At 40.1% G+C, this 22,048-nt stretch overlaps 1 protein-coding gene across 3 annotated transcripts in view; it reads left to right on the top strand.

Annotated features, from left to right (window-relative positions):
- Positions 1-1,739: 1,739 nt before the first annotated feature.
- The window catches only part of LOC306960840 (uncharacterized protein), an 80,096-nt gene continuing 59,787 nt past the window's right edge, over positions 1,740-22,048 (top strand). The window contains exon 1 of one of the 3 annotated variants that reach the window (XM_079553420.1): positions 1,740-2,059. The gene's annotated coding sequence lies outside the window, so the exon portion shown is untranslated. The other 2 variants (XM_079553421.1, XM_079553422.1) reach the window with 2 other exon arrangements.

Genomic DNA, 22,048 nt, shown 5'->3' on the forward strand with positions numbered 1-22,048 from the left:
TAAATCTGTTGAAATAATTGGGTATAGTGGGATTACTCGTGACATCTGCCAGGTGCTAACGAGCAGATGTGACTGTGTTACTGTAAATTGCACCTTTCTACTCCAGTGATAACAAGATTAAGATTCAGTTTTGTCATGTAGGTTTATTTGAACAGCTTTGGCAATGTTTAGATTCTTACAAACCGACAACAAAGCAGTTCTGGAGACGTTTAAGTGCTATTAGCGTATAGTGAAATGTGACACCTTTCTCACTGCCACATGGGATATCATTATTTGTTTATTTGCATTTTTTTTTTATTCGTCATACATTTTCCCGCACTCTCATTCTCAAATTCTCATGCATGCATCAAAGCACTCAACACAAGCACTGGAAGCAAGATGGATGAGGCGTCTCTTGCCCAGTTTGTTCTAATCAGACTCAGGGTCAGGCCATATAAAAGAGAGCGATTTAAACTGTGAAAAATCTACAGTGGTGATTGGTAAATGAAGCCTAGGCGTAAATTCAACCTGGCAGACTAAATTCAGCATCACATAACTCCAGCCAATGATCGTGTCTGTGAGGGTCACACCTCCACCTCAACATATCAGCAGAGAGCTACTCCATTGTAGCGGCCAATCATCACCCTCGGGTATGCTTGTAAGCCTCCAGCATTCATGGTTCGTTCGCATCCCAGCTGTGCTGCGACCCGCCTCCACCCCTCAGCATCTCCCATGTACGGCTCTCCCTGCTACATCCTTCTCAAGCCTCCCATACCACCACCAATGTCCAGGCTCCGGGGAAGACATCTCCAAGTCTAACCTGATGCATACTAAATTTAATCCATATATCTGATGCCTACTGCCAGGGTCAAAATATACATATGTCAACAAACCTTTCTTATCTTTTGTCTGTTTGAGCCTATCCAGGTTGAAATATGTACAGGTGCACAAAACTCACACATTTCTTTTATTTGCCGGAAATAAGAGCTTATTTTTTTAATCTTTTGAGGCAGGCATTTGTGGCAGCAGCACCCAGCAGGGGGGCTTCCAGGAAAATATGTTGAAAACCACATGTATAAGTCATGGAGGAAAATAGGAGGGGAAAATGTATGTGAAGCCAAGACGGCACTGTTGTACATCTAATTTTTCCATGATATAACGCATAGGATCAGAATGCGTTGATGTTTGTTTTTTAATATTGAAAACAGTTCTCCGTTTTCTGCACAAAAGCGTGTTTTTTTAAAAGCATTATCCACTGTGACTTTTATTTTTATGCCCCAAAACAGGAAGCTGGTCCGCGCGCTACTTCGTCGAAATCGACAGTTGCCAAAACGCGCTTGTTGAACTCAAGTGCCCCTGTATCTCTGAGAGCGGTGCAACTGTGTCTGCAGCTGCAATAAGATGCCTTTTTTGCCACAAATTTCAGAAGCTCAGGCAGATTTCCGAACTCATGCGCCTGAGAATGCCACGAAATTGTGAACAAACCCCCCCCGTGCAACACTGCCACGCGACTAAAAATAAACTGTCCCTTGTCTCCCAAACACACGCTCATGCCATAAAAGTTGCTCACTTTTGCCTCGTGTCATCCTGCGACGCTCATGGGCCACCGCTGCTCTCATGCGTAAAAGTTCCTCTGCCCTATATATATATCGCCCGTATCTACAAGAGCGCGTGCACCAATGGCGGGAGGGAAGGGAAGCACGGGGAGGAGGTGGTGATGGGGGGGTGTTAACAGTCCTGCAACCATCTTTAATGTCCCGTTTATTCGCTATACAGTCGCTGCAAACTTCCTGCATGTGACCGATACAATAAGCGCAAGTGGATTTTTCCCCCCTCCTGCGTTTCGCCTGGGTCCGCGCGCCGGCGCTTCCTCCGCTGACATTGGGGTTGTTTTGGATGGTGCGCTGTGCCGTGGTGGTGGTGGTGGTGGTGTTGGTGCTGGTGCTGGTGTGTATGTGTGTGTGTGGCTGAGATCTGGAGAGGCCGAGGCGGACATTTTAGCCCCGACGGTCCGAGGAGGAGAGGAGTGGAGAGGGAGGAAACCAAGCGCAAGGGGACAAACGAGGACACGCGCTGCAAGGTAAAGCCCTCTCTCGCTCGCGGCCTTGTCCGGCTCATTTCAGGGACGGTTTTAACCCACATTTGGCCGTGTTTTGAAAAGGTTTGCGCTTGTTTTGAATGAGGAAGAGGTTGGATGTGTCCACATATCGGGTTTTTAACGGTCTGCCGGGTGAAAATGGCCACTTTTTTACGGATTTACGCAAAGTATGGCACGCTGGATATTATTCACTGTACCCAAAATATGTTCTAAGGTAGGAAAACAATGACTTTTATATTTTTTGGAGCTTGAAAATATATTTGATAATTCATAAAATTGCATTTTTCAACAATGTCTGAATTTATTGCCAATTTGTTATCTGTGTAAAAGTGCAATTCTTTTAAGCAATCACTGTAGTTAAAGCGATGGCGACATCTGCAAAAGACAATCGCGCAAATAATGTAGTATAAATAGTAAGATTACAGTATGTAGCTTAATAGCATCGCAGAAGGCTAAACGACTTTTATGACGGAGGACATCTGTTGCTTTTGTATACACGGTTAGACTGCGTAGCTTCCAGTAATCTCGTTTTATTTGGTGGGAAGCCGTGTAACATTGTAGGCAAATTATCACAGCCTATTTGCAAAGTAATTTGGATAGTATACAGGTCACTGGGAAATAGGAGCGTGCAGGCCCTATGACTTTGCAAGTCTTCAACATTGAAATTGAGAAAATCTTAGGCAGCAATAAGCAACAAAGGGCCCTTATAACAACGTGCAGTTAGAATATTTCACAGTTATTTTATGTTTGAGCTAGTGGAAATGCTGTATTTTGGATAAATGCTGCTTGACTTTGGTGTTTGAAAAAACTTTCAATTACATTGGTGCTGCTGTGGCAAATACATACATATACATATACATATACACATATCTGCTTATCCTTCATATTTGTCCAGAGTTAACCCAAACTGTGGTGCATGTACAATAAATGATGTTGAGGAGTCTTTCGAAGTTTGACTCATGATTTTGTTTGGAAAAGGTTTAATAGTTTTTGTTTGTTTTTGTTTTGCTTTTGGAATTCATTTGCAAAGCTGTACTCATGGTTTAGACGTGGCTTAGTGTCGATTTCGGCCATGGTTGTGCCTTTGTCTGAGTTTTGTTCTGGTGGTTTAGGACTCGGAGTATTGACGAAAATCTCTTTCTGTCTCTCACGGCAGTTACACTATATGAGGAAAAGGTTGGAATATTTGGCTATTGTTGTGGTGCTGTCCATGAAACCAGTACAGCATGGTATGTGTATTATTGTTTATTAAAATGTGTCAAAACAGTTCTTAAAGCGTGCTAATAGGGTTTAAATTTAACATAACTCGTAACTCAAAACTCGTGACTCAAACTGGACTTATGCACATTTTCTTCTAGGTCACCATGTGTTTCTGTTTTAGGCTGTGTTTGCAAAAAAAAAAAAAAAGTTCAGTAAATCTCAGTTAGTTGGAAAACCTCAGAATCACCTAATTTTCCTATAACTATAATTTGCTAATACATTGTGCTTCTCGAATTTCAGTGAACATCCATTTGGCAATACAAAAATCACGTTATTCGGCTCGTGGATTAACAGCCTTTGTGCAAACCGTTACAGCAGTGGTGGTGTTGCAGTGAGGGGAGAAAAGTTGGTTCAATCTTTGCTTGTCCGTATATTGTCTTTGTTTCCTGTGGCAACTTCACATCACTAACTTCACAGTGTTTGCAACCCTCTGAAAGATATATCATTCAGTTATCGTCTTGATTCTTTGAAGTAGCAATCACTGTTATATTATTATTGTGTGTATTTGGCTGCTACGGCGTCTGTTAATGAACACAAATGAGACTCATGCTTGTAAACCCGCCAGGCTGGACTCTGGCCAATAGCCATCGGCTCATTTTCCATCCGCACCAGCTCTCGCAGACACACTCTCATTCATACGAGCTCGCGGCACCTGGGATTCCCACACGCTCTCCCATCCCAGCTCTGCTGAGCCTCCGAGATCAGACGAGGCATTCTCAAGGGGGAGTGTGTGGACCTCCTCTGAGTGTACTTTTGCAAATACCTACGGATTTTTACACTGTTTGTATTGTTTTAGTGCGTTCATGCCCCTTCTCGGAAATTAGTCTCAGTTTTTATTTTGGTTTGCCACTCTCCTCAGGTTTTTGTGCATGGCATATGAACTTGTCCGGGCCTGTGTCTGTGCCTCCATCTGGCAACATGTGCAGCTGCGCAAACTGTACTCAAGCGGCTTTATATTCCCACAATGGTATTTTATTATCAGGGAATATATTGCCACAGAAAGGCAAGCTTCTGTGTAGGCCTTTTGTGAAGCACTTTGGTCAACAGCAGTTGTTTTAAATGTGCTATATAAATAAATTTGATTTGATTTGATTTGATTCTGTGGGGAAAATTTCAATGTGAATTCATTTTCTTGATTGCCTACTTTCCTCTTTCTCCTTGTTTATTAAATGTTGCCTTTGTGTCCTTTGGCAGGTCGCTTCACCCGACACATTGCCGTCAGTGTCTTTGTATCAAATTACATCTTTGTAAGTGAGAATGAGGAACAACTGATGCAAAGTCCCATGATTTTTAACCAGTGTGTAGTGGAAACAGTAAGCCTATTACAAACAGGCACACACAGACTCCAGGTGAGCGCTGCCCAGTTATAGGAACTAGGGCAGGGCGATATGGCCTAAAATCTATATCATGATATATAAAAGAAATGGACAAATTACTTCTAAATCCCAGCTTTACGCCTATGAGGAAGATTAATTCAGTGATATTTTTTTTAATATATTTTTTTTAATGATACATAAAACAAAGCTTACAAACAGCACATAGACAAAGGAAAGGTACACAAGGGCAGGGCATTAAACGGATACACATTTGATTCTTATTATCATTCTTGGGTTGTGCATGGCGTGGATGTGCTGTGTGTGATGAGTGGGTGTGAGATATGGATGAGAGAGAAAACAAAAAGAAAATAAGTGAAAGAAATAATAAATCATGAGAAACAAATCATAAGACATGCAAAATGATGATAGTACCAAATAATAGTAAAGAAACAATAATAATAGAGGTGAAGGTAAGCTGAATGAGTGAACATGAGAGAGGATAAACATTCAAGATTCAAAGCAAACAGACAATAAGGAAGGAGAAACAAGAAACAACATAACATTTTCGTAATAATAACATAGTCGTAATAGTATCATTCGCTTATAATATAAATCTAGAATATACATACAGTGGGGGAAAAAAGTATTTGGTCAGTTTCCCATAGGCTTTCTACTGGATTACTGAATACTTTTTTTCTCCATTGTATCTATAAAATTAAATTATATAATTCCATAGATTCGAGGATTCTGAGGTCAGCAATAACATTTTGTATTACAAAAATACATATCTACACATATGTACACCTCATAGTTATGATATACATGATATACATTGTATCTATTATTATTATGATAGTAGATACTCCTTTATTTTCTTCATAGATAATACCATATAGTAGTAGATTATGTTCTGACCGCCCGCTATATAGTTTTTTTTTTTTGTTTCCTCACAAATATGATCTACTCATGCAGTTTACATCCTTCATTTCATTTGACTTTTTGAAACACCTGTTCTCGTGTTCTACAGTCAGTGCTTATGTTGCTCTGATGGAGTTGAGCGTAACACAAATTATATCGTGTCCACAACGATATCAAAAAATTATTTTGCGATAACGATATGCGATACGATATGGCCCAACCCTAAAGTGTACAGACACAAACACACCAGCCCTCTTTCCACAGGAGCAGAACGGGGCGGGACAGCATGATTTAGGGGTGTCCATTCAGCCTAAACTAAACTGTTCCGAGTCCAAAGGGGTCCAAGCCGCTCCAAGGGCCACCTCTGTGATGGGGTGGAGAGGAGCTCTGTGCAGCTTTGACTGATGGAGAACGCACTCGAGCAAATACAACAAGACCAAACCTTTCTTCTGATGAACTGTATATCAAATGATTTTAGAGTATTATCAGCTGTTACCACTTTTTTGTCATTTTAGTATAAACTGGTGAATTTTGCACTTATATGGACCAAAACTGGATTTTGGTTTGTGTAAAAGTAGAGGTTCATGTCATGAGCACAGAGCGATGTGATCAGTGTAGCATCCCCAGGTCACGCCCAGAGAATTGTAGGATTTCTGTATTACATCCACAAAGCATCAGGTGTGTGTGTCATTAGCACTTAGCTTTACCGTGGACATGTCAGCTACTCGCACGGTGAGAGAATTTACTGTGTTTATTTGATGCTGTTCAGTTTCTCGTAGCACTGACTGCGCCCCCACTGCACCTCCCTCGCTTCCCCCCCACGGCCCGACGAGTCGACCCACTTCAGCAGCAATTTCACACTGCATATGCGAGCAGAGTTTGTGTCTTTAGTGCCACTTCAAAGGTGCATTATTACGTTTTATGTGAAAAATAAAAAATATAAAAATATTTGTGTGTATCTGACCTTTCCGTGACCCCGCAGCTGTAAGAGTGCTTAGCATGGCGCCTTTACTTTCCATCACAGTGGTCTGTATGATCTTTTTAAATTGTTGTTTATTTGGTGTTAATGAACATACAGGGATCCTGGAGCGCTGTAGAGGTCACTATGATGGAAAGTAAAGATGTCATGCTAACATCCATGCAGCCATTGGGCCACACAAAGGTCAATTAACCACAGTTTGTTTTTCTCATAAAAAGTTGCATAATGCACCTTTAAAAGCACAAATAAACATTAATTTGCCATATTTAATCAAGCGCTTACCTGTTTTGCCTCAGCGTCGCATTTTGTGAGAATCGCAAGTTATGTCGAGCTAAAATGTTGATCAAAACAAAGCAGCGACTTAGCAGCAGTTGTTTCCATTTGGGTTCTCGCTTCGAGAATAAAAACTATGCATTTCTTGTCTGTAAAATATTTAATCCATTAGTAAAAATAGTTGTTTCCCAGCTGTAGCTTAATCTTAGCTCCACAGACCTGTCAGTCAATCCCGCTGTCGTCTAGACCGGTTTATTCTGTAAAAAATGAGAGCGCTATATTTATTTCTACTTAATCATTTGGTACTGCTTGAGATGGTGCAAAAATAACCAAAACATGTAAATCTGAGTCAGACGGCAGACCTCAGTGATTTTGCATATTGGCAATATATTGTGTATCCCTTTAAAGTGATATAATTAGTCTCCTCCAACGGCAGTATATCATGAAATAACACATCCTGGCATCGGTTTGTATAAAGTATTCTATGTTCATTGTGTCATAATGTATGCTTTGTTGAAAAAGAACACATTTCCCCACATTTAAACCCAACATTAATGCACAGCTGTAATAAACTCTGTTCATTAAATCGATGAGTCCTCCGTCTGTCTTGTATAATATTATAGTTTTGCATAATCCCATTGAAAACTGTCACTGGTATAAGGAGTAATTATGATGATGCCTCTCGAAGCCCATTTGAACGGGGCTGTACGTTGAGCGCAGCTGCGTCTCTCTAAACGTCTGTGGTCATTAGTGTCTTTGTAAACACGCAAATTGCACGGCGTTTTAGAATAAAGGATCCATTCACCATCAACTGTATCTGTGTAGTATTTACGTTACCACTAATTAGATCGTCTCTTAAACGCAGTGATGCTCTTTCTGTGCTTCGCGAGGTAATGGGATTCTGCTCAAGGTGAATATGCACATGAGGCGTGCGCTAAGATAATCAGAATCACTTGCATCCACTTGTTCCCGTGAGTGGTGACGGAGGATGAGTAAAGCGTATAGCAGAAACTCCCCGTGTCGGCGTGGGTTTCCCCCGGGGTTCTCTACCATTTAAAACATGCACAATAGGTTCATCTAGTCCCTCGCTCAGAGCTTGACAAAACTAAGAACCAGAAGCTCCACCAGTAAAACTTATACACACTGTTCGTTGTACAAAAAAGGCTCTGAAAATAATATGAGATCCATCAAATCCACTATGTGTCAAACAGGGTTCCCACGGGGTCTTGAAAAGTCTTACATGTGATTTCGGAAAAATACAGCCTTTAACAGTCTTAAATTTACTGAAAATTTCAACACACACTTTACATTGAAAGTGTGTGTTGTGTTTAAGACCTGCTATGTAAATAATGAATAGGTTAAGGAGATTTCTGTTTGTTTTATAACGAAGTCAGGACAGGTCAGTGTGAAACGGCATGGGCACGCGTCGGGGTGTCTGTGGACGAGGCTTTGAGTGCGGGACAGGGGCGTCGGAGGACAGGGGTGCACCTGAGTGAAGGGTGGTGGTGTTTGGTAATGCTCTGCAGCTGCACAGACTTGTTTCCGTTGCACCAGAGCGGTACCGTTCTGACAAAGATTGCTTAACTTGAGTGAAGTGGATAGATAGATAGATAGATAGATAGATAGATAGATAGATAGATAGATAGATAGATAGATAGATAGATAGATAGATAGATAGATAGATAGATAGATAGATAGATAGATAGATAGATAGATAGATAAAGACAATTGTCTTAATCGGCTCATTCATGAGAGTCTGATGCACTGGATTAGTTCTGCTGTTTAATTGCAAATTAAGGAAATATGTAAAAGAAAATGCCTCCATCCTTAATACGTATTTCCATAACCATTTGTCAACTGATAGTATGTAATTTATACAAATGCAATGTTTTATTTTTTCCATTTCAAATATTATTTGAGTTACATTTACATAAAAAGCAAGTCATCTTTAGGTGTGTGTGGTCTTACATTTCTGATTCGAGGTCTTTAAAAGGTCTTAAATTTGCAATGCAAACTGTGCAGGAATCCTGTCAAATGTAAATCAGTGAAGTTATAGGTTTTAGTGTATTATAATATTCTTTTGTATAAAGCCAATTATAATAATGATAATAATAAACATTTTAAAACAAAACATCTAAGAAAGGTTTGAAAAAAGAGAAAGTCATTTCATTTGAAAGGAACAGACATCTTCAATCAAAAAAAACTAAACAGGTTCAGTTCCAGAGCAACAGAATGAACCGTCACAGTGACAGGAATTAGTTTATGCAAAGAACTTCAAAAGAAATAAACAAGTCAGGAACTCTCATGGCCTTCAAGGAACGCATCAAAGCCACAATGTTAAAGAAGTGTGAAAATTAGACTGGGACAGGAATAATGTGAGATATTTCATTTGAACAAACATTTTTGTGCTTGAATATTGTCAATGCTGTACATTAAAGAGTTGGACATTAACATGAAAAAAATAACAGACTGATGTAAAGTGATAAAGTAACAATTTCAGACTGTTGGATTGGCAGTTTTATTGTAACTAGCTAAACTGCCACGTTTGGATGATGATGATTACTATCTACCACTACTACAATCAGTGCAGTTGTGTACATATTTTTCCTCTTATTTTTGTAATACTTACACATTTTTATGGAGGTGAATACATTAATGCTGTTATGACAAGGAATTACTGACATTTCAATTCTTTAAGTCAGTTTCAGTGGCATCAAGTGGTCACTATTATTTATCACTATATTTCCCAGCCTCAATATCGCTTCTTTTTCATGTTTTTTTATTGTGTTTTCATCGCTTTTTGGGGAAAACTTTTCCGTTGTATTTTCATCCTTGTTTTTTGACGCTGTTTTGACACCTTGTTCGAGAAGCTTTATAGATTTGGGAAACGGGAGAGAATGTGCTGGGTTCAGGTGGGGGTTAAAAGGTTAAGTCTCCAAATACAGAATACAGCCTTCACGGGGGTGGCTTGTGACCAATTCACGTTTTCTCATAGTTTATTCACTAACCTAACCCTAACACCTGCTTTTCAATGACTAAAATAACTTGACCTAATTTTGGCAGCACAGTGACATAGATATTGTTCAGTAAGTCACTGGTTCACTTTCCGCTACAGGTCGGGCCTTTCTCTGCTCCAGTTTCCACCACAACCAAAGATATTCACATTTGTTTCTTTGGGTACATTTAGTCGAGCAAATTAACCTCTTACCCCCCGCCTGAACCGAGCGCCTTTTCTCCAGTTCGGCTTTACCCAAATCTAAAAGCTCCTCGACTGGAGAGCAATTTGAAAGCTAAGACCTACAAAAGTGATCGAGAGTCAAATTTTTAAAGCATTTTTTGGCTCTTTTTCGTCATGTTTTTTTCATGTTTTTGTTGCTTTTTCATCACTGTTTTTCATTGCTTTTTAGTCATGTTTTTGTCACGTTTTTGTCATTTTATTGACATTTTATCAACGCTTTCTTGTTGCTCTTTTGCAACTTTTTTGTTTTCGTTTTCGCCTCGTTTTCGTCGCTTTTTTGTTTGCGTTTTTGTTGCTTTTCTGGCATGTTTTGTCTCCTTTTTGTGCCGCTTTGCGCTGCGTTTTGATCCTCTGTTTTGTTACGTTTTCATCCTAATTTTCAGCACTATTTTGATGCTTTCTTTTTTTTAAGCTTTTAGATTTGGGTAAAGCTGAACAGGGGAAAATGTGCTCGGTTCAGGTGGGGGTTAAGAGGTTAAAAAAAAACTAGCCAGTAAAACAAGAAAAGACAAATTATCCGTGAAAACAATTGTAAACGTTCTCCTTTACTGCCACTACAAATACAATTGGACTCTTCATGAATCAGGACTCACTTTTGAAAGTTCCCTTCAAACGGGATAGCTAGCAGTTTGCTCAATCAGTCCATACATATTAAAACTCCACAAACATCCTAAACTGTGGGGGTCAGAGCATATAAAGTGGGGACAGTTTCAGCCTTAGTGCATGCCTGGAGGTCATTCTTTATGAGGCTGATACTTTTGCACATTGTGATCTGTGTTTACAGTGATAAAAGTCGTCGAGCGCTTGTGAGTGGCAACCCTTTGGTTTCAGAATTGTAAGCGCGCCGCTGTGAAAATGTAGCATCTAAAAACAATTATATTATAACTTAGCATCTCAACTCGTCTTCTATAAGCTACATTTCACTTAATGATAAATGCTTAACAATGATCTTTGGTCTAATTATGCAGCTGGGTTTGGATTTAGACAATGACTTATATATGACGTATATCAATATCTCTTTACCCCCGCCTGAACCGAGCACATTTTCTCCAGTTTGGCTTTTCCCAAATCTAAAAGCTTCTTGAAAAATGCACCAAAATAGCAACAAAAAAAATGTGACACAAAGAGTGACAAAAGAGCGACCGAAACACGGCAGAAAAGCAACAATAATACAATTAAAAAGTGACTAAAACATAGCAAAGGCGATTATAAAAGTGATGAAAAACACAACAAACGTGCACGCCAGAAAAGCAACAATAACGTGACAAAAAAATCCCCGAAAACACATTAAAAGAAAAGAAAATGTGACAAAATATGCAGCAACAATGTGACAAAAACCTTTGTAGGCCTTAGCTTTCAAATGAGGCATTACACTGTTGCTCTGCAGTTGAGAAACGTTTGGATTTGGGTATAGACAAACTGGAGAAAATGTGCTCGATTTTCGATGAGAGGTAGAATCAAGTTTATGTAAATCATGGCCGGTGATGTCGCATCCATGAAAATGTTGGTGGTAACTGGTGGCACTCTTTCATTAAAATAATTTCAATCTCAAGTTTGTTCCAGTTTGATCCTTTTCCGCCATGTCCATGTGAGATCAGCTTAGTCCTGGTTTAGTCAGAGCTAGCATGTTTTAAATTCAAACATTTTCCTACTTGATACTTTGTTGTTAGTATAATATCCTCCACAAACAGCAAAACATCCTGCGTCTACGGGTCTTCACGTGTTTACAACCTGCTGCAAATCCAGTTTAGACTCACAAATGCTCTCTCCAGGTCAATGCCGTGAACTGAATCTCCATTTTGCAACATAAAAATGCAATTATCGTCGTTTAATTAGATATTTTCCCAAAATCGTCAGCGCTTCTCGGTGTAAAATAAACCCTTTGAAACTTGAGGCCGCTCTCTTTGCGCTTGTGCGGTGTGTGGGCATTTGCGTTGCCATAGTTTTCTCCCATTCAGCTTTTCAGACACAAAAAAACAAACAACTACTTTCTCTCTTTCTCTCTCTCTCCCTCTCTCTCTCTCTCTCTCTCTCTCTCTCTCTCTCTCTAACTCAAACTGTCTGCTACTCCACGCTGGCACTCAACGATCTGTTACTTCGGGCTGCGGACATCATTTGCTTCCTGCTGAGAGTTGGATAAAAGGGTTTGGTGGAAGGAAAAAAAAAAGCGTGTCTTGTGTCTCTCTCCTCTGAGACGTTCTCCGGTCAGCTCGAGTTTCCCCCTCCCATAGGCTGAACAGAGCGCCCATCGATGATACGCACCGCTCTTTTTCGGCTGAAAAGAGCGGGCCGTCCCCCGCGGCGCCGGGCTCCATAATAACCTGCTGTGTCCAATGCCGGCCTATTGTGTACCCAACAGAATATTTGAGAAAAGTGCCATTTGACTTATGTCTTTGCATGAAATCGATTGCGATATTATTCAATCTAACCAGGACTAAACCTGAACCAGTAGAAAACAATTCAAAAGTAAAGTCCGTAAAATATCGACAAAAACGGGTCTCAACTTGACTACACGACTGCAACTTAATAACAAAACTCGGAATAAATCAGCTCTAACCTTGAGTAACCGTGAGTAAAGTTAAAAGCAGGGGTAGAAATGATTGCTCGGTTACCAAAAAGAAAGTAAATGCCAGTGTTGTACATAATATATGATTTAATTAGGTGTTCTGTTTAGACATTTTGAAGTAATTGACAGTATTTCTCACATTTTTCGAGTACTTAAAATCTTAAAATGTTAAAGCACCCTCTGATTTGAGTAAGAATATTCCTCAGAATCATCTTGAGGGTCAGAGGTTTTCTGCTGGAGTGCCTGGATTTGGCCCCATGGTTTAAAGTAGCTTTCCTTCTTGGAGTTGTTTTATGACCGTACTTTTTACTTCTACATAACATAACATTGAAGTAATATTATTTGAGTGAAATATTCCACTGTGAGTATTTTTTAAATGTTTTTATTTGAGAGGGACAGTACAAGAAAACATTGCCAACTCGGTGGCCAATTTGCAGCTCCCGTCCCTGGTTAGACTTTTCAAAGTGTTAATAAAATAATAGAAAGATGAACAATCGGGAAAAAGCATCAAACAATACAACAATAAAAGTCCAGCCATGCAGTTCAGTGCTCACACTTTTGTTTGTCCTTAAGCCACAGCTTTAGCTTCAGGGAGAAAAGTCTCAGGTCCATTTGGGACTTTAGCTCCAGTGGCAAAGAGTTCCAGAACTTTGTCCCTTTTACTGAGAACGCAGACTGATCCAGTAAAACTGTCACTGACAAAAGCTTCATGTTACATACTAAATTGTGTTGAATTTGAACTAATTTAAACTTAAAGTGATAGTCTGTAAGTTTTAATGTTCTACACTTGTATAATTGAGCACCGCAAGCAATATTTAATAACCCTTTTTCTAAAGTCCCTCCCTTTGCTGATTTCAGCATCAGAATCCCCGGTGCTGTTACTTGGACCAATGAGAGGAGCTCTCTGTGACCTGGCCCCGTCAGGGCCAAGCAGGAGGAAAGGGGGGCGGAGCTTGTTTGTTTACTCTCAACCCAGTCCAGTCGTTTAAGCTTCACTATGATGAATACTTCCTGGACGAATGAGAGCCTTGTCGACCATTGTTTGAAAGTTTGTTCTCACTCATTTTGCAAACTAGGAAGCGGCTTTCTGGTCCAAAGAGAGGACGAACTACATTATTTTCTTTAAAATGTCCCTCTCCTCACTTTGCAATATTACAGACTATCATTTAAATTCATTTACTTTATCTTTTATGCCGGATTTTTGTAAATAACAGAATCTCCTCGTTATTCTGTTTTTTGTTTGTTTGTTTGTCAATCAACACTTAAACTCCTCTGACTTTTGCGCTGGAATAACTGCACAGTATCATTTTTCACTTTTATTCAAGTATCTATTGGTGTTCCTACTTTTTACTCTTACTCTCTAGCCTTTACACCCAGACTAACTCAACAGAGCTGGAGGACAAATCCAAGTCTAAAAAGGACTAAACCAGGACTTAACTGCATCAACACCACGTCAGTATCGCTGTGCGCTACCCTGGTGGAGCTTATGCGTAAAACAGGACTCGCATCAGCCCTCTCTCACCAAACGGCCTTATTAACAATTAATATTGGACATCCGGTGGCACTGCCAGCTGCGCCCCATCTCATTGTTGTCTGTGCGCTGCGAGGAGCGTGGCTGGGCGAGAGACTCCGCGGCGTGGCGCTACTCTGGGAGCGAAAGGTATATTTTCTTAAAAGCATGCTTGATACGGGCTCTAAAGTGGTTGCTTTTGTGTTTTGTTTTGGTATACAAACGTGTGGGTAAAAGTGTGTGGATCGCTGTGCCACTCGCTCGGAAGTCTGATTCCTGTGCCACCTCGCTCGCTTCTTCTTTTGCACTGTCGGCCGTATCCGAGAGGAGCAGGGATGCGGGTTGCACAGCGGACAGCGGTAGTGGATGGGGAGCAAAGAGCGTAAAGAGGCGGCCATGGCTGGAACTGTACCCGGGGGAGCGAGCGAGGGGGGGGGAGGCGAGTGGGGGGAGATTTCGGTAAACATCATGGCCTCTCCAAAAAGGCAGAAAAAACGCAGAATCACGGCACGTCTCTTGTTGTGGTGAAACTTTAATGAACGTGAGAGCGACGGCAGCGCGCGTCCTTGGAGCTCTCCTCGTGTCACTTGTTTCCCCGTGCACCTGCTTTGTAGCGCACGGTCCGGTAGGTGTTAGCGGGAGATGGCGGCGCTGCGAGTCCGCGGATGGACGTCCAGAGCCCCCATGGTTGTTGCCAGTTTACCCCCCGTTCTTTTCTTTTTTTCCCCTCTGGCTTGGATGAGTAAAATACACGCGCGGCGCATGTGATGATGGAGGGCACGTAGAGGCGTCCCTCTGCCGTAGTAACCTCGTGCTTGACATTTGTAAAAGATTTCCACCGCAAATATAGTTGTGATTACAGTATGGTGCGTACTTTATGGCGAACATCTGGAATCGTGAGTGGATTTTCCTCGTAAAGAGTAGGACGTGTGTGTAATCCAATATGGAACATCTTGTGAAATTGTTGCCAGTTCGACTGTGTAAAAGTGAACAAGAAGCTACTGTGCTCATATAGGCGACTTCAGGCATTTCAATGACAAATGAGCTTTTCATAATTGTATTTTAGGTTCAACAAAAAGCTATTTTTGGCACATACAACACAATTGGGCTATAGTTTCTATCTGGCCTTAAAGCCACACCGCGCAAGATTTTATCCAATAAACAAAATTGAAATACAAGCATTGATTTTCTTAGCGATATGTTCATCATTTAAAAAAAACAACAACTCATATATGTTCAAACATGTGCCTTTGCTGTGAGCGGCACAGACATGACTGTAACTTTACCGGGAGAGGGTCCGTCTCCAGCTCGTCTCCATGGAGATGTGAACAAAGTCAGCAGAATTTGAGCTTTAAATGGGTTAGGTCCTCATCCATATCCATTCTTTGAGTGCACACGGCAAAGAAAAGCATTTTCGGTGTCGAGCTATTCATTAGCATGTTTGTATTGATGGAAACAGTATAGTCCAAAATGTTACACTGTGTGGCTTTAATATTTTTCTACTATAGGATTACTTTGCTTGCAGAAACTTGAATAGAGCTTCACACGTTCACACAAGTTTCTTTTAAAAATCAAAATGAATGTGCTTTCTGGATGTTACAATATAATCATGTGTATTCTAGGGCAGTGGTGGCATTTGCACGATAAACACAATAGATGTTTTTGATTTGCTTATCATGGTATGGCCCTGGTTTAGCCGTTTAGCCTGATCACTGAAAATCATCGAAAAACTGTTCATTTATCTAGAATACTATTAAAAGTTTGCAGACAGAAGACGTTTATCAAAGACAGACCAGGTATTCCATCTAAATGACACAGGGAGCCTATGGTTTCAAAGATGAAAAAACCTGCATGTAAATCAGTTGGTCTTGGCTCTGTCTTGGATTAGCTCTGGTTTAGACTTCGCTACATTTGCCCAGGCACGGTGTTTACATATCCCGCTAAGCTGTGCTTCCTTTGACATGGTTTACGCTCATTTCGAGTTCAATCCTTGAAGTAACATTGTTCTGGTGTGGTCTTAGTTTAGTCTAGATGCAGCCCTGGTTTAGGTCCTTGTTTTAGCGTTTGCTGATTTAGATTTGAGTCAGCTAGCTGTGTCCGCAATGCGCTGTTTTTGTATTTTGAGAAAGCACGCAGAAACCATTTTAAAAGTCCAATACCTGATTTGTTTTCAGTAGTGGATCACAACTTGTTCTGTCCTTCAGAATATTGTAAAAACAGACATTTGTGGATTCAAAAAATACAGTTTTGTGCTGTGCTTCTAATGAGAAAACCTTTTATAGCTTGTGAACACGCTGCAAGCTGCTGTAAGTGTTTTTCCTACTTTTCAACTCTTTCCCTGTGCAAAAATGGAATGCTAGAGATGTGTTTGGAAAGTTAGGAATGAGTTTGGATGGCAACAACAACGTAGCAATTCAAAATGTACAAAGTTTTGCCAATGACAGTAATTCATGTAGCTTTACTGGACGGTCATACTAGTGTTACATCTTGTGCTCCATATGAAGAAGCGATGCTCAAGTGCACGGCCCCTGCCCTACATTAAAACCGGGGGTGTACAGTAGCTCATTGGCTCTATGGAGGGTGTCTCACTTTAAGAGGCCTGCAGCTGTGGAGGTTATTGTCTGGTCACATTGTTCACCCTCGCCTCGCGCTGTCGCCAGGAAGACTTCCCTCCCAGATGAATACATTACAGAGAGGAGGCATGTGCGTAATCGATGGCATTTGCAGCGAGGACTATGATCCAGAGTTTATTAGTGTTGTATTACTATAGCATGCAAGGTGATTCGATTGCACGTATGCAGTTGAATGCACATGACAGTAGCCCTTTGGAAATGCTATGGATAAATAATAATGAAAACGAGCCACGCCGACGACGGAATGAACGTGACATGCATTGCAGGCGTTGGTGCCACATCCGTCAACGCGCTTGTAATCGTTCTTGTGGAAATGCGTTATGCTGATCTAGAATGATAAGTCACACTCTGTCCCACCAAGGAGGTCACGAGACATGGACATTGTTTGGTTTAAAGTAGGATATGTAGCGTCCGTACTGGTTTATTAGACATAAGTACAGGTTTGAGCCTCATGATCATCACCAGAATTCAGTCAATGAGCTTTATTTACTTGAGGCTTGCACTTGCACTAAATAGGATTTGATTGTGGACTGGTGGTGAGATTTTGATAGTGAAAGAGAGAGAGACAACCCCGAAGTTTGGGGCTAGCTCTGCTTTCTGATTTTCTCACGAACCTAAATAAAACATGTATATGAAGAACTTCTAACATTACATTGAAACAACAAGCACAGGGTTCACTCCGCCATCTACATCGAGAAATGATTCAACTTTTCTCGAAATAAGAACGTTTGTGTAACTAATTTTCTTAGGTGGTTTTTTACACTTTAACTGAAGAAAATATATCTCATGTCAAGGGCTGGACGATGTTGTGTTTTTGTTTTCTTTTGTTTTCTTTTCATGTACCTGATTCCTGAACTTAGACAGACCTTATAGTTAAACCTCAGCACAAAGAAAATAGTACAATTTAACACAAAAGTGTTGGTGGGTTGCAGGTTCTAGATTGTGATGATGCCACCAGACCCAGTGGGGGGCAGGAGCCAGTTTTTCCTATTAACAGCATTACACTTTCACAAGTCGTAGCTAAAAAGAAAATGTATGAATTAGAAAAATGACCATTAATATAAGTCACTGGTCCACTATCTCTCTGTACAAGACCAAAAATGTCCTCAAAAAGAAATATTTTTTCCTCTTTATAATAGTATAGGCCATTAGAATGCTGTGATGTCCTGCAACCCAACAATTCCATGGTCTCATCCAAGCTCTAAAACTAGGTGTTGTTTATGCCAAACAAATGTCTCAAAACCTGATTTTTTTTTTTTTTTTTAAATTAAATTAAATTTCGATTCATTGCACAGCCCCGCTATGAACTAACACTGCTCTTTGATTGTCTCACGGAGCAAAACAAAAACCTTAATACAAAACAGCTTTTAACCTTTTCCTTTCCGAGCACTTGCGGACAGTAACTCGGGCGGCTGAGCAGAGTTCATGGCGTTTTTGATGCTATCGGTCAGAATGTGCATGGGCGTAGGTTTGCTTGGGGACATGAGGCAGTCCGTTTATGGAGCTTATTAACGTGCGCCATATTTATGTGTTTGACGAAAATGGAAGTCAGAAAAACAGTTGTGAAGCTCTTTCCATTATTTTGTTTCATTGTAAAGTCAAGAGCGAGAAGAGGAGAGCGACATGTTCCTGCGTCCCTGAGCTCAGCATGGAGGGGAGGGGCCGCACAGAAAGAAGAGACTGACTTAATTACAAAAAATATACATCTTATGAATATTTTCAACTGAAGAACACCCTAGACATTTTTTTTTTCAAGGGGGGGGGGACCAGTAGTGACACCAATATGCCATTGCCGCCAAGCCACTGTGTCAAGAAGACCCTCAGTGATTTGAAAGGGGAGTGAAAGGCCTTGCCCTCGATAGGCATGGAGGAGCGCTTCCCTAAACTTACTGTACTTACTAAACGTATTTCCCAGTCGTGAAATGTGTCAATCAAATCAAATTCAGCTAATGCTATGAAAGGAGAAAACTCGTAAGGAACATCGCGACCCGTCTCCACATTTTCTGCTCGCTTTCACGGTCAAGAGTAGAGCTACTGTTGACCTTGTACACACATAGAAATGGCACATGCATTTACCGGAAAGCGTGCCGTTTATTATTCTGACCACGCAGACCTCGTGTAAATCTATGGAGAAAGGAGCTATTCAGTTTGCTTCAATTTCAATGAATCATTCAGTCTTACTTAATGTTTTTCGTCTTAATATTTTAAACCCAGTCTACCAAGGTCTTTCTTTTATTAACACTGGACGTATATGACATTACAGCATCAACCACAGAGCCTAATATCCCGGTGAAGAGACGAAAACTCTCTCCGAGGATTCATTTAATTCAATGCTCTTGATATTATGCCACTCTCTCTTTCTGCATATTACTCTATATTACAGTGGGATAATGGAGCCTGTTCATTTGAATACGACGTTGTGCGAGGAGATGTGGTTTGAATATGGGGTCAGTCTTCTCTGTTCGGTGCCTACACAGTGCATTATCTTCCCCTGTGCATTAAAAAAAGACTGCTACATTCGCTGGATTCAAATCACCGAAAACATCGAACAAGAAAGGCTGTGCATAAAGAATGGAAATCCATATAGTTTGCTTTTAATGAATTATTAAACAAGGAACTGTTGCTGCCCGGAGTCTGCGCCAAGGCTACACACTGTTATTAATATGTTTTTTTCGTACCGTGAAACAATTCCTGGATAGAAAGATTCTAAAAAGGACTTAATATGTTATAACCTTGAAAGGAATAGAATAGAAATGTCAAATGTTCCAAAACTTTTAAAAAAAAACTAAATTATACAATGCTGAAATGTTAATGTTAGTTTTTAGCACCATTCAATACCCGACCATTTTATTTATTGTTCAGTTTAGCCTTACAATAATTTGTAATACTGTAATACTGGTGTAGTGTCAAGGGACATAACAACCACTACATTAAATTGTTTATACATTGTAACAAGGGCTGGGTACTATGAAACATTTTTTTCCCATCTCAGTACTTTAATCAGTGTGAGTGGGGGGGACAACAGATGGAAATTTGCCCATGGCTTCAATCCGGCGTGGCGTGTTTACATGCACGAGACCCATGTGTGTTCATTTACATGCACTGTCCCGACCAAATAAAGAAAAAACTAAATAAAACGATACTTGGTTTACAATATCGACACCTGAACAATACCTATACTAAAGTATTTGTCATCTACAACCAGCAGGGATCAATACTTGGTGTAAAGATATATAATTTGTTTTCTGTGCCTTCTATTTTTTGGATAACAGTACTACCTACACTTTTTTTCCCCCAATACCACACTGGTATCGTTTAATGGTACCCACAGTTGTAACACCATCTTTGTCGATTTTATACAGGCCATACAAGCACAAACAAGCAAACTGCTAACCTGGCCTCTCCCAGCAAAGGTATAGCGTGAAATGTTACACGATCCAAGTCTAGTTACACAAAATTAAATAGCATTGATTTTCTAAGCGGATAAAGAGGGGTACTATATTGTGAGGCGTAATAACAATAACGTAATAACTTAAAGTATTTCCTTTAAAAGACCGACTTAAAAAGCTTCTTCAGAGAGAACCTTTTTGGATCTACCACCTGAAATCAATCCAGAATCCATGGCTTAAAATTAGATTTCTAGTAAAAAGATATTTTTTGATTCATTGATCTATAAATGTAATCATTTTTGTATTGTTCTGCAAAAGTCTATTGCTCTGTATCTTGGCATGAAATCCTTGTATGATATGACATCATAGACCAGGTGACTATGTGCCAGCCCTTTTGTGCATGTGACTCCTGCAAACAGTTTTAGAGGTTTGTGATCGGCAAATGCAGACCATTCATTATATGAATGCAAATCCCAGTCTATGGCAATGAATACATAATGTTAGTATTTTGATTACTGCATTAGGCGCGGACGCTCATGCATTTCTGTTTTTCAAAGGAATTTTCTTACTATTTCTTTGATCATTTTTGTGTACAGCTAATACATCAAAGTTTTTTTTTTTATAAATATGATTTTATATTTAAATTATTTAATAAAAATGGAGGCATTCTTACAATAGTTTTTCTTTATATAATTAATTTCTCTGGTTGAATGATGGACGGTGACATTGCAGATTTCCTAGGTTGAATAAGTTTCATTTATTCATTAATTCAATTTCATTATAGATGTTAAATATTAATTGGGTGATTTATTTATTTATTTATTGGCAGCACGGTCCTGGCAGTCCTGGGTTCGATCTCCAGGCGGCCCTTTCTGTGTGGAGTTTGCATGTTCTCCCCGTGTCTGTGTAGGTTTCCTCCGGGTACTCCAGTTTCCCCTACCACTAAAAACATGTACAATAGGGATGGATGACGCATGTGTGTGTGAATGAAGGGATCGTTGGCGCAGATGTGTCACATGTGCAGTCGTGACAGCACTTCTGTCAGTCTCCCCCAGGGGAAATTGAAGCTGTATACGTAGCTGACCACCACCCAGTGTGGAGTGAATGACGGACAAATCTCCTGAATATGTGAAAAGTGCTATACAAATAAACTTCCATTCCATTCTTTTATTTGTAATATTTTTTATTGTAAACTTAACTCAACCAGCAAAGTCCAACTAAATTTCATAATCTCTTTTTCAGAGGAGAAATGGTCTTTGTGAAGAAATTGGACAAATGGAAAAGACCATTGTGTGTCTAATTACAAAGCCTTTTTATCGACCATGAACCAGCTCTAGTTCTTGATAAGCAGTGAAACGAGCTTAGAAACTCATTTCCTGTGAAAAATGAGGATGTTAGAAAGTGTTAGGAATGAGCTTGGACCAAAGCTAACAAATTCAAATTTACACGCTCCCTCTTTCATTGTGTGTAATCAATAATGCAGATGAATTGTTTACAATATTTTGCCTTGTATAACTTGTCTGATCGATCCATTGTAGTTTTGTGCTGGTCTGTCATCATATCCTGGTATTGCGTTCTTTTATGATTTGTTTTGATTATGATTTGCTCTGTGGAGTCTTGATTGCGAAAGGTCGGTCTGTTTCCTGTACTTAAATGTTAATGCTGGTTATTGACCCTGGTGGTGTTTTTTTCCTGGCATGAGCTCACTCTCAGTTTGTGTATCAGACCTTTAGACCAATATTAAACCGACGTAATAAATGATTGCAGCACGGCCTGTTATTTTCACGAAACCTCACCTGATCCTTATATGAAGGCTGCTGCATAAACAAATGGCCCTGTAATCTCCCCCGCTTAGGTAGAATGACTCTGGAAATAATAAGGCGAGGGCT

Source organism: Gobius niger (assembly GCF_951799975.1).
Source record: "Gobius niger genome assembly, chromosome: 3".
Taxonomy (NCBI): Eukaryota; Metazoa; Chordata; class Actinopteri; order Gobiiformes; family Gobiidae; genus Gobius; species Gobius niger.